This window comes from Dipodomys merriami, unplaced genomic scaffold (assembly GCF_024711535.1).
Source record: "Dipodomys merriami isolate MVZ:Mamm:240054 unplaced genomic scaffold, mDipMer1.0.p SCAF_153, whole genome shotgun sequence".
NCBI classification, from domain to species: domain Eukaryota; kingdom Metazoa; phylum Chordata; class Mammalia; order Rodentia; family Heteromyidae; genus Dipodomys; species Dipodomys merriami.
In genome coordinates this window covers 1,781,702-1,794,575 of record NW_027202860.1, presented here as the reverse complement: position 1 = coordinate 1,794,575, position 12,874 = coordinate 1,781,702, and the positions used below count along the sequence as shown (strand labels likewise).

Here is a 12,874-nt window from a genome sequence, read left to right as displayed (position 1 = left end):
TTCTATATGCTTTCTCATCTCTATTTTTTTAAAGAACTCATTATTAAAATTATTAGTAAGATACTATGTTGCCTAAAATAAGTCAAATGTTCTTTGAAAGTCTGCTAAAGCCCAACTAAAATGTCTAATTTCATATGGATCGTTGCAGTGACAATTCTTGAGTTTTAGAGACAGTTTCTACTTGATTTTATGCAATTGGTGTCAAAGCCACAAACACAGGGGGTGTGAGGAGGTTGGTCCATTGGTGATAAAAGACACTGAACAAGGTGGAGACTTGTCAGGGAAAATGTCCATTTGTTTTAACTACCATAAAACATTTATATTTCTTTCTATAAAACTTCTCCATTTTTTTACAATTAAAACAATACTGCAGTTTATCAAAAATACCTAAGAAATTTCAACTCTTAATCCTTTGAGTTATAAAAATCAATGATTTGGCTAACTCATAAACAAGTTTTTCATGTAACTATTTGCATAACTCCAGTAATGCTAGAAGAAGCAGCTATAAGATCAAAATATTTAAAAAAACACTAAAAACATAAAAATATTTAGCCCCATTAGTTATCTGTAGGACATGTTCATTTATGCCTACATTTCAGTATATGATTGTTCTATTTTAAAAGTCACATTCAAAGGATAAACAAAACGACCTATGAATTGTCATTATTTGTTTATTTCTTAGTTTGTGAAAACATCCTTAACTTGTCAATATAGCAAACAAATTTCAGCTCTGATTGCTATGCAAAAGAACAGAAAATAATCTGCTTTGCAATTAACTTTCTAGTTAAATTGCACACAGGCAACATGCTAAGTGAAAAAATTATTAACTGAATTACAGGTATTAAATACTGAAAAAATGAACGGTTTATTATAATTTATTTTATCTCACAATCTAGGAAGTCTGCAGCCATCATCAGTTCCAGTGCAATTTCAGGTGCAATTGTGAATTCAGGAATCTTGGTGGAACTGTCAGTGTAGCGAACCTTGCAGGTAAAAATACGTGCACACTTTTGATAGCACATGTGAAGGGATCTCTCTCAAATTGACCTCATTGGTTTCATTCTCAGCAAACTGACCTGGGCCATTCAACATGGCTTTTATTGTTCCTGATGTTAGTGCATGCTCTCTTTTTACAATAAATTTGTAACCATCAGAAGATATTAACTTGACATACATGGCATCAGGGCCTTCACAGCCACCATAGGTTTTTCTCCTCTCCATCCATTATGTTCTTATACAATTTTACTTTGGTTCCACAAAAACTTTAGTAGTTTCTTGGGAATCCTGCCATTAATGCAGCCACCGCAACAGTCTTCCCCTGTGTGCCACCACAGCCCCTCATTCATTTTTGAAAATTCATTGTAGGTAAGTTTTCTTTTTTAATTTCATTCTTCCCTCCCTCCCTCCTCCTTTCCTTTCCCTCCCTCCCTCCCTCCCTCCCTCCCTCCCTCCCTCCCTCCCTCCCTTCCTTCCTTCCTTCCTTCCTTCCTCCCTTCCTCCCTTCCTTCTTTCCTTCCTTCCTTCCTTCCTCCCTTCCTCCCTTCCTCCCTCCCTCCCTTCCTTCCTTCCTTCCTTCCTTCCTTTCTTCCTTCCTTCCTTCCCTCCTTCCTTCCCTTTCTCTCTTTTTTGCTTTCTGTCTCTTTTTAAATTTTATTATTCAGTAATTAATCAATGGGTTACAATTCCATAAATCAGGTTATGAGTACCATGCATCTTCATCAATGTCACCTCTTCCATTGTTCTCCCCCATTGCCCCCTCCCATCCCAGGTTTTTAAGCCTGTGAATTACCCTGTAATCTTTAATAGACTTTAGATAAACTTTAGAGCTAGTGTTCCATGTCTGAGTAATGCAATACTGCTAGATATGAAGCTTAATTCTTTTTTTGGGGGGGCAGGGGGAGACAATGTTGGCTTTGTATCTGTTTTCTTTAATAAAAACAATGGTATCATGAGATTTTTCTTATTTTATTCTTCTCATATTTATCTTCCTTCATTGGCCCTAAATGATATGAGAAATGGGGTGAAGGGAAGGAAATAGAAAGGAAAAGGAATGACTTAAGTTAGAAATGTTATCTCTATTAGGAATGTGATAGGGGGATGGGATGAGGGCCTGGAACCACAGATGGAAAACTAGTTATGGAAATAGGCCTAACACAGAAAGAAAATCACTGTTATCACTCAGGGAGACATATAGACCACAAGCTTGGTAAAAGTAGAGCAAGGTCAAAGTCACACATGAAGTCCAGAATCAGAGGGCATGTCAAAGTCAGAGTCTAACCATTATCATTGATATAGACAGTTGAGAAGTTCACCCATTTTAAGAAAGAAATTGAAGAGGTATCAAAGTAAGGAGAAATAGTTTTGAGTCATGATTTTTAAATTTTACCTTTTGTGAAGGGACTTTCTCATCTATCATATCTTTCACATGAGTAAGAGAATAATTCAAAACTCTTTTTATTAAATTTTTACAAGTATCCAAACCTAGACTGCAGTGTCTATGCTGAAATAATATTAGTATGTTTTTTGGAGATCACATCAGGCTTTTTGTAATTAAGTCTCGATATGTGGAATTCTTGACTGCATTCTCTCCCCACTTCTCCTCTTTATTTGTCTCCCCTGTCTCCCCTTGACCCCAACCCCCTCTTACAATGATATGTTTCCTGGTATTTATTTCACTGGGGGTTGACTTTGCCTTTTCAAGGAAGTATACTATTTGAATTCTCTTTTGAATCTGCCATATTTAATATGCTTGTAACTACTTGCATACTACTCAATGTGTTTACTTATAAGTTTATAGGCTAATTCAGGCTACCACCTATGAGGGAAAACCATGCAATCTTTGTTTTTCTGGGCCTTACTTCATTCAATGTATATACTACAAAATTAAGGAAAGTAAGGGAAGGGGTGAGTCAGGCAGGTGAGTGAGTATGTTGAAAGAGGTGGCTTTGGGCTGGGAAGGTGGCTCAGTGGTAGAGTGCTTGCCTTGCATGCATGAGCACCACATGAGCAGAAAAAGCTGGAAGTGGCGCTGTGGCTCAAGTGGTAGAAGAGCTGAGGGACAGCGCCCAGGCCCTGAGTTCAGGCCCCACGACCAGACACCCCCCCCTCCAAAAAAAGAAGTGGCTTTTTTGCTCAAGGCTAGCGCTGTAACACTTGAACCACAGCTCCACTTCTGGCTTTTTGGTGATAGATTGGAGCTTGAGTCTCAGGGGCTTATCATGGATTGCAGGCATGAGTCACCTGTACCTGGCTAGGTACTTATTGTTGTATGTTTAAACTCAGTCACAGTGGATTCCTTCTTTTTGTTTGAAGACAGCTAAATGAATAAATGCTCAAGTCCTTAGGTTTTGCTATGGCTTAACTATTTGTTTCCTCATTAATTCACATGTGAAAATCCCAAAGGTCACAGTGCTTGGAAGGAGAGACTTTGGGGGGATGACAGATCATGAGGGTGGAGCCCTTATGAATGGGATTAGTCCAGAGGCCCAAGAGAACCTTACCCTTTCCTCTCAATGATCTAACAGGAGGAAGGTGTCATCTAGGAGCCAGAAAGTTGGCCTTCCCTAGACACTGAATTTTCTGGTAGCTTGACCTTAAACTTCCCAGCATCTAGAACTGTAAGAAATAAATTTCCATTTTCTTATTAGCCACCTGTGACTTTTGTTTACAGCAGCCTGAATAGAACAACACAACTGTCTTTTAAGCTTCACTTTTATCCAATTTTATCCTCTCTTTCAACAATCTTATTGCCTGTTTAGGACAGAAAAAGTTACCTTAAGTTTCATAATTTTATTAAAATGAGAGAAAAATGAAACTACAAACTACAAGATTCATAGTTATTTTACTCTATGCATATTAACAATTTACACATTTTTTTTCCTCTGTGGAGTTTGGATAGGAGAAATTCTTGCATTTTCCCCGTTCCTACTTGGATAGTCTCTTGTCCACTTGCTAGATGACTAGAACTAATTGAACCTTATATTTCCTCGTTCAATATTTCATATTTTTCGGTCTGCTTGGATTTTTTCCTGGTCCTGGAGCTTGAACTCTGGGCCTGGGTGCTGTCCCCGAGCTCTTCAGCTCAAGGCTAACACTCTACCATGGATTTTGTGTTTTTGAGACAAGCTCTTACAACATAGCTTTGAACTTGCGATCCTCCTGTCTCAGCTTCCCAAGGTCCAAGATGGCAAGTGTGCACCCCCACAACAGACCGACTAGGTTTGTATTGTTTTAAAATGTTTGTTCTTGGGCACAATTTATATTATTTATGTAGCCCTAAAAGCTTAATCTGGTTAAAATGGGGAAGAGAAGAAGAGCAATGGTCAGGACTACTTATGAAAAAGGAGGTGCAGAAAATTCTGAGGTCAATTTTTAATCTAGAAAATAAAATTTCAGCCCCAAATAAGAAAGCAAGAATGCTATGCCTCTCATCTTTCCAAGCTGATCCATGGCCTGACTATTGCTTGGGTCATCAAGAAGCATCATGATTCTGTGAACCAGTGGCTAACACTAGTAATCCTAGCTACTAAGGAGGTTGAGATCTGAGAGTCATGGGTTGAAGCCAGCTTGGGCCAGAAAGTCCATGAAACTCTAAGGTCCAATTAATTACAAAGAAGGTGGACATGGAGGTGTGGCTCAAGTGGTGGAGTGCCATGCTTGAGTGAAAAAGCCAAATGAGTACTGGCTGGTGCTCATGTGCACGAGTGCGCATGTGTCCGTGCACGCGCGCGAGTGCGCGCACACATACACGAAGGAATCTGGGAGTCACAGCACAAAATAACCTTGGGTATTGCTCAAAGGGGTCCCTGACATCTTTACAAATTTCTGGGTAAGAAGTACATCCTAAAGCATGTGAATGAAAAGTAAGGAAGAGAGACAATACAGATTCATTCAGCAATAGCACTTTAATGACTGCATTGTCAAAATGAATAAACCATTTGCTCGCTTTGCTGGACTGGTTTTCTCTTGCCAGAAGACCAGGAGAAAGAGGAAAAAACCCTCAGTATCCAATCAACTGAGATGATTCTCTAGAGGAAGAAAACCTGCTGGGGATAATTCAATACCCAATCAGGGTGACTGAAAAGCAGTGATTTAATCCATTACCCTGATGTTCCTTTGCAGAAGTCTGTGCCATGTCGTCTGAATGAGAGCCCCACATCCATAGTGAGGATGTGTGTTTCCGCTGCCATGCAGTAAACCCTAAAATGGGCATAAATACCCACCAGGTTTCCGGTGAGGTCCCATTCAGGATGTCACATGCTACAGAACAGCTGGAGATGATGACAGTGACCGCAGCTGACTCTAAAAATCCAGACAAGGCTAAGATAAACCTATGGAGGTTTTCTTTAGATATCTGGAGGGCTTTGTCTTGGGTATATTACATTATTACCCGGGGAATCTATAATGATCAAGTTGTTCTTCTAAGAACTGAGCCCCACAAAACTATCTTTACATTCATGGCCAATTCCAAGAAATAGCCATAACACTGAGATGTTATTAGTCTATTTTGAGATTTTTTTTTGGCTAGGAGTTTTCTTTTATGACTCATCTTTTTGTTTTCATGCCTCGTACCCTAAATGAGGCCCACAACATGTCACTCTCAATTATTGCAATGCTTCCTTGTGTCTCCTGGCTACAGTCCATCTTGAGTCTGACTGTCAAGTTAATTTTTAGGGCACATGATGTTTCAGCTCATCGCATCATCACTACTCTGCTCAGGAACCTGTACTGGGTTTCTATTATTTCACATATAAAAATCAAACCACGCTGGCTTCTTCAGACTTCCTGGGTCTGGCTATATCTTCCTGTTAAGAATAGCTTCTTGGTGTCCTTTTGAAAGATGAACCCTCTTCAGGGGTTGGCATACAAACTAGACCTTTACCCTTGGCCCTGGATTCAGCTTCCTTAGCCCCTTATCTTGCAATCATGTATATTTAGGTACTTGGTACTCTTGCAAGGGGCCTAGCAAAGGGGGCAGATGAAATCTGAGGTCCAGCCAAGATCATTCTTCACTCCTTGACTTTTGCCTAACCAACCCCCAAATGAAAAAGAAAAGTCTGTGGTCCAGTTATAATTGTATACTGTGTATTACTGAATGTATTTCTAATGGCAACAACTTCCATTTGGATCTGAGGAGGAAAAGAACAAATTTTTAACGTCTTAAAGGCTCAGTGATTGGAAAGAGTGTTCCAAGTCTGGTTTTTGCCTCAGGATCTCCTCCACCATCTATACTATTACACATGTCCTATGTGCCTCTGAATCTGCTTCTTTATGTCACAACGTTAGATGGGGTTTTGTCACACAGGTTAATAGAAATATTACTGTGAGTCATTGTTTCATGTAGAGGGCTAGAAATGTGACTGTGAACTGCACAAATGTATGCCACTGATATGTATCCCCAATCCAACTGTTTTAGCTTGATTCTGGCTCTTGATTCAGGCTCCCTAGCAAGAGATTGACATAGAGAAGCATTATTCATCAATTTAAGTTGAAAGATGTAATTCTGAGGCTAAGAGTGTGCCTCAGTGGTAGTTTGTCCAGCATGTTTAAAGTCTTTCTGTTCAATCTCCAGTTCTCTGTCTTTCTCCCTCCCCCCCCCTCTCTCTCTCTCTCTCACACACACACACACTCTCTCTCTCTCTCTTTCATGTACATATTTACACACATATTTCTGAAAAATTTACAAACACATGTGATTATGTAAAGGGCCTATCACACATCTTTGGAAAGTGCTCATTTGCATATCAGGTACATGGCCCCTTTGGCATCATCATGTGCTCTGTGACAAGGCTGTCTCTGAGTCCACTGAAGGCTAGGAAGGAATTTCTAATTTACATGGCACACATGTCCTCTCCTGTGCTGGGGTGGATGTCCCAAGCCTGCCACGCCTCACAGTCACTTGGCAGCCTCTCCCCTCAATGGTTACACTGCCTCTAGATCTCCTTGCTTCTCTTTCTCAGCCTTAGCCAGTGCCTCAATTTAGAATTAGCAACTCATAGACTATAGTTAGAATGGCTATCATCAAGAAAACAAGTACTAACAAATGCTGGTGAAAATGCAAAGGAAAATGGAAAACTCTCCTTACCATTGGAGGGACTGTAAATTGGTGCAACCATGATGGAAATCAGTATGGAATTTCCTTAATAAATTTAAATTTGAGTGGCCATGCGATCCAGAAATACAACTCTTATTATAGAGATACCTGTACATTCATGTTTATTTCAATACCATTCATAATACTCAAGTTATAGAAATGGTCTAGGTGCTTTGCAAATGGATGGATAAAGAAAATATTATACATAAAATGTAATATTGATCAGTTATAAAAAAGCATGAAGTCATTTCATTTGCAAGAAGATGAATTAGAGATTTTGTGAATTAAAATAAGCAGGGTTAGAAATAACAGTACGGCATCTTTTCTCTCATATGTGGAATCTGGACTAAAACAGCAAAAAATGACATGAAAGTAGAAGGGGGAAGAGAAAGGGGCCCTGTGGGAAGCAGGAATAAGAGTGTAGTGGGAGAGGAAAATGATCAAAGTATGTTACATGAAATGGTTATGATGGAGTCCGATCAAATGCACATATGCATGTATACATAAACACATACACATCCAGGACAAACCTAGTACTACTATTTTTTTCTCATGATTTCTGTTTGTGCTAAGTTAGTCTAGGAAGCTTCCCAAATGATCTTTAACTAGGGTCTCTAAAGAGGGTTTCCTGTTGGGGCTAGTTGCAGGGACAAGGTAGAGGAAGCTACATGAGGAGCTGAGGCTCAGGAAGGAAAAACAGGGGGAATCAGTTACTCTGAAGAGGTACTGAGTGGAAGAGACTGGTGTGATGATCGTAGACTGAAGTATCTGAATGCTGGTACCATTGGTAGATAATGCCTTTTTGTGGGGGGTGATCTCACCCATGCACTGTGGCATCCAGAGCAGCTTCTGGGCCTCTATTCACCCCACACTAGTAGTGGGCACCTGCTTTCTCACGACAACCCTAAATGTCTCATGTATTGCCAGTTTTTCCCATGGGGCCAGTGGAGAACCATTGTCACAAAGGGAAACAGTTACTGCCAGACTATAGCTGGGGATGGCTGAGGGGAGAAAGGAAATAACAGCCTTGGTAGACTATTCTCTCACCTTCTATTTCTTACTGCTACACCCAAATAGAAGTCAGAGGAAGAGTGTTTGCTCCCTTCCAGATTTCTCCTTTCTCTTTTTCCAAGACTCAATCCCAGCAGGCAATTAGAGGGGTGACTCTAATCCATGGCCACAATCATACCTTCCCTTGCTCATGACTGCTGATGGAAACTGCTTCTTATAGCCTCTTAGTTATGTAACATTGCTAGGGACATATCACTGTCTCCTACCTTTGCTTTTCTTTGCTGTATTTGAAGATGTTGCTTGCTTTTTTTTTTTTTTTACTGCAGTTTCTTCTTAGCATCTTCATTCAGATCTACCTCTCCTTTTATCAGGAGAAGCACTTTAGGGAGGTCTGTGAAGCTAGAGGAGTAGCCGTGGTGGTACAGATGGGCAATTGGACTCTTGGGGTTTCTTTAGAGACAAATCTCATCAGGGCGCAAATTTCATTTGTCCCTCTGTGGTATGCTTGGAGGGACTTCTGCCAAGGCATCATTCTCTGGATGCTATTTTGCACTCATGTTCTATCTAGTGTTTGGCCACCCCGTTGCCTGATGCACAGAGCAGGCTGTCAGGAGATATTCTGTTGATTGATGGATTGATTAAGCCCTCAGCTGACTTGGGGAGAGGCAGAGTTTCTACATTTTGTTCAGAGAGTCTATTTAGAACAGTGTGTTTCAAATCTTAATAAGCATATGAATCACTTGGGGATGTGTTAAAATTCAGGTTCTGTCGTTGAGTTTATGGAGGGACTGAGCCTGTATTTCTAGCAAGCTCTCTGGAGGCTGCTGGTTTCCACACCACATTGTGAATAGCAAGGGTGTTTGTAAGTAAATGTTAGCATGTTCCATGGGCCTTTCTGATGTGAGCAATTCATCCAGTAATAATTTGTGGTGCACCTGTTGTCAAATGCTGGTTTAGGCATTGTGCAGGGAAACAGATGAACACTTTTGTCATCCTACAGACCCCATGACACTCTGCACGAAGGGGTTGAGGCTTTGTAGGACATTATTTTCCTCAGGATGCATTGCCCTCCCAGGTGTGGACAAAACTTTCAACTCCACTCTTGCCTTAGTATCACCCCAATCATCAGTGGGAGTTCCCATTCATTTCTTCTGTCCAGATTTCCTCAGTTTCACTCCATGGCCATAAGTTTTATTTTCATGTACCAAAGGAGAAAAGAACATTGAGGTCCTAAGCCTGATAAGAACTTATCCATTTTCCTTCTGTGCTTTGGATGAAACATTGTAGTGACAGGGAAATGAATTGAGCCATGGCTATTTTTCCATGGGGGGGGCAGGTTGGGATGTGTGCATATGGAGATCTAGATGTAGCTGTGAACTCACCGCCCCCCTTTTTTATTTGTTGGTCGTGGGGCTTGAACTCTGGGCCTGGGCACTGTGCCTCAGCTCTTCAGCTCAAGGCTAGTGCTCTACCACTTAAGCCACAGCACCACTTCCAGTTTTGGTGGTTAATTGGAGATAAGAGTCTCATGGAGGTGAGGAGGGAAGGGATAGTTGGAGAACAACAAAGGAGGAGGTAAAAATGCTCCACAAGAAATGTACTTATTACCTTACTCATGTAAATGTAACCCCACTGTACAGCATCTTTACAATAAAATAAAAATTATACAACAACAACAACAACAAAGAGTCTCACGGACTTTCCTGCGCAGGCTGTCTTTGAACTGCAATCCTCAGGTCTCAGCCTTCTAAGTAGCTAGGATTACAGGTGAGAGCCATCAGTTTCCAGCCTAACTCCCTTAATGCTGCCATGAAATTCCCTTTTTTAATGAACTGAAGAGTCTTTTGATGTATCCTCAGTGCCACCCCAATGCAGCAGGGAAACATTTTCGTGACTCAGAATTTTTTTACTCTGGTTCACTATTATCCTTTCCCAGAGCTCCATTTTTGGTCAGCCAGTAACAGCAGTTAAGTTTGTACTGGGCAGATGAAGCCCAAAGCAAGTTGGAAAGAGTCCAAAGCTGAATGAAATATAAGTTTCTCTCAGGTATCCAGCTAACTGTTTAGATGAGATGTGACCAGTGAATAGATTCAAATGCTTCCCAGTGCCTTACATTCTGCTCTGGATTTATCTAAAGGGTGGGAGTGAGAAAGGGGGAGTGGGTACAGGTTCAAGCTCTCTTGGAGAAGAGCCACTCCTGCTGGAAATCTACCTCCCTTTATTTTATGCTAGTCCCATGGTTGCATGTTAAAAATGATACAAATGAGGTGAAAAAAAATCACACACACCACAGGAGGGAAGGAAAGAGCTTTGAGTTAAAGGAAATGGACATTAAAAAAATGAGGCTTAACTGTGCCAAGGTTGTTTGGGCTTCAAAATAGGTAGACAGGTTTGAACTTTCCAAAGTCAGGTTTGTGGACCTTGATTTTGGATAAGAAGGAGAGACAGGAAGTAGAGAGGCCCTGAAGAATGAAATGAAAAAGTATGATTTTCTTTTTCAGTATTGGGGCCTTGCACTTGCTAGGTAAGTGCTCTACCACTTGAACCCTACACCTTCCTAAAGTATGGCTTCTGATTTAAAAATACCCATATATGAGATTTGTAGTATTTGTACATTATAGATATTCTTTTCCTTGAAATTCCTTGACAATTGTGCCAACTTAAAATGTCTCTAGATATTGTCCAAAGTTTCCTGGGGGGTGGTAAAAGGGTCTCTCACCCAGTTACAATCTACTAATCTGCACCCAAAGTAGGAGACGATGTCTGACCTTGTATTATAGATTCTGTCCTGAAGTCTTTACATAGTTTCACTTACGTACAATACAAGCCTTGTGTGGGGACAGTGGGGATACTGTCACAGCTCTCGACACAGGTACGTGTGTGTGTGTGTGTGTGTGTGTGTGTGTGTGTGTGTGTGTGTGTGTGTGTGTGTGTGTGTGTGTGTGTGTGTGTGTGTGTGTGTGTGTGTGTGTGTGTGTGTGTGTGTGTGTGTGTGTGTGTGTGTGTGTGTGTGTGTGTGTGTGTGTGTGTGTGTGTGTGTGTGTGTGTGTGTGTGTGTGTGTGTGTGTGTGTGTGTGTGTACTGGGGCTTGAATTCAAGACCTGGGCACCAGTCCTGTAGCTTTTTTTTCACTGAAGGTTGGAACCCTACTACTTGAAATACACCCCCAATTTCTGGCTTTATGGTGGTTTTAATTGGAGATAAGAATCTCACAGCCTTTCCTGTCCAGGTTGGCTTTGAACCATGATCCTCAGATCTCAGCCTCCTAAGTAGCTAGGATTATAAGGTATGGTGCTCAGCTGCTCCTTGAGCTTTGAGAAGCACGCAGTAAACAGTCTGTATTGCAGTCCGTGTTCAATGTTGTTTGAATTAATAGTGATTCTCCTCCAAGGTAGACATCCTAAGATGTATTCTCATCTGCATTTGCTTTTGGACTTTGAGCCTGTTTGTGCCCTGTCATACTGCAGTTGTCTCCTCTACTCCATACCTGGAAGGGGCGAATGTGCTGTTCCTCCACATCCTGACTTCCTGCCAAACAAAGCTGCTTAGCTCAGGCAGTGGATTCTGTATTCTAGGGGCATTGCCTGAGCTTCAGAACATTTCAGATATCTCACACTAACTACTTTCAGATATCTCTTGAGGATTGGATCATTCCAGCCCTGCATTCTTCATGCAATGTGCAGATAGCAGAGTTTCCCGTTTGGGGAATCTTTATCCCTCATCACCGATGACCTTCTTCTATGAGCAGGGCAATGTTAAGGGTTGGCCACTACTTAAGGCATTCAGCAAAAGACAAAGTCAGAGAATGATGGGTTTGTCTTTGTCACTGGCTTCTGCAGAAGGAGAGGGAAGCTGGCTCCATCTCTTGCTGGGATATGATGCCTCTGGCAACCTTTTAAAAGTGGAAAATAAAATTCTACTATTCAGCCCCAGGACTTCCCTTGATCTTTGTTACACATGCACGTGTGCACGCGCGCACACACACACACACACACACACACACACACACACACACTTTTTGTTATAGGGCAATCTTATTGCAGGAACCATATAGCTTGTCTGACACCTCTTGTTCTCTGGGTGAGAATATTGTGATTTGAGAGAGGCAAATGTGGGGGATCATGCAGTGGATGTGATCTCAAAGCAGTGGCTTTGAGGGCATCTGAGACACATAGGACCAGCACAGTAAGCCTGATTTGACATTGGTTTGCAAGTCAGAGTTGTGCCCGTTGCACTGGTTGCTTTTTTCTTTTCTTCTAACACCTCTTATTTGTAAACATTCCCACTGAAGATAGGAATTGTCAGGACACTCTCTCTTTAGATAATTTTCATTTGGACTTCTAAGAGCAGAAGCTTTCTTCTTTAAGTTTTCCATTGTGAGATGGACTTGGAGGGACAATATCCAACGAGTTTAAGTTGAAACCTATTATGCAACTGAAATGAAATTGGATGTATTTCAGACTCTGTTAGCCATGCGTGAATCCACAAGTGAGGAGATGTTCTTTTGGTTTATTGTTGATGGACTATCCATATTCTCTCTTATCTCTCTGGCATATTTGTCTTTGATTCTTTGGACGAACATTAGGACCTGACTTGTTTGAATGATTGACTAAAAGCCAAAGGCTCCCACTCATAACAAAATTTGAAGTGTACGGTAAAAACTTTTCCTATCCTTCCCTGTTCAACACATTTTGTAGTAGAATTTACAAACACAAAATTTCATCTGTACTCTAACAGCTCTAAACATGGTATCCAATAGTTTGGTTGTTG

The 12,874-nt window shown here is 41.1% G+C and overlaps 1 pseudogene; it reads right to left on the bottom strand.

Moving 5' to 3' along the window:
* Nucleotides 1-875: 875 nt before the first annotated feature.
* On the bottom strand, nt 876-1,225 carry LOC138827273 (elongin-C pseudogene; annotated as a pseudogene).
* Between the last annotated feature and the right edge of the window lie 11,649 nt (nt 1,226-12,874).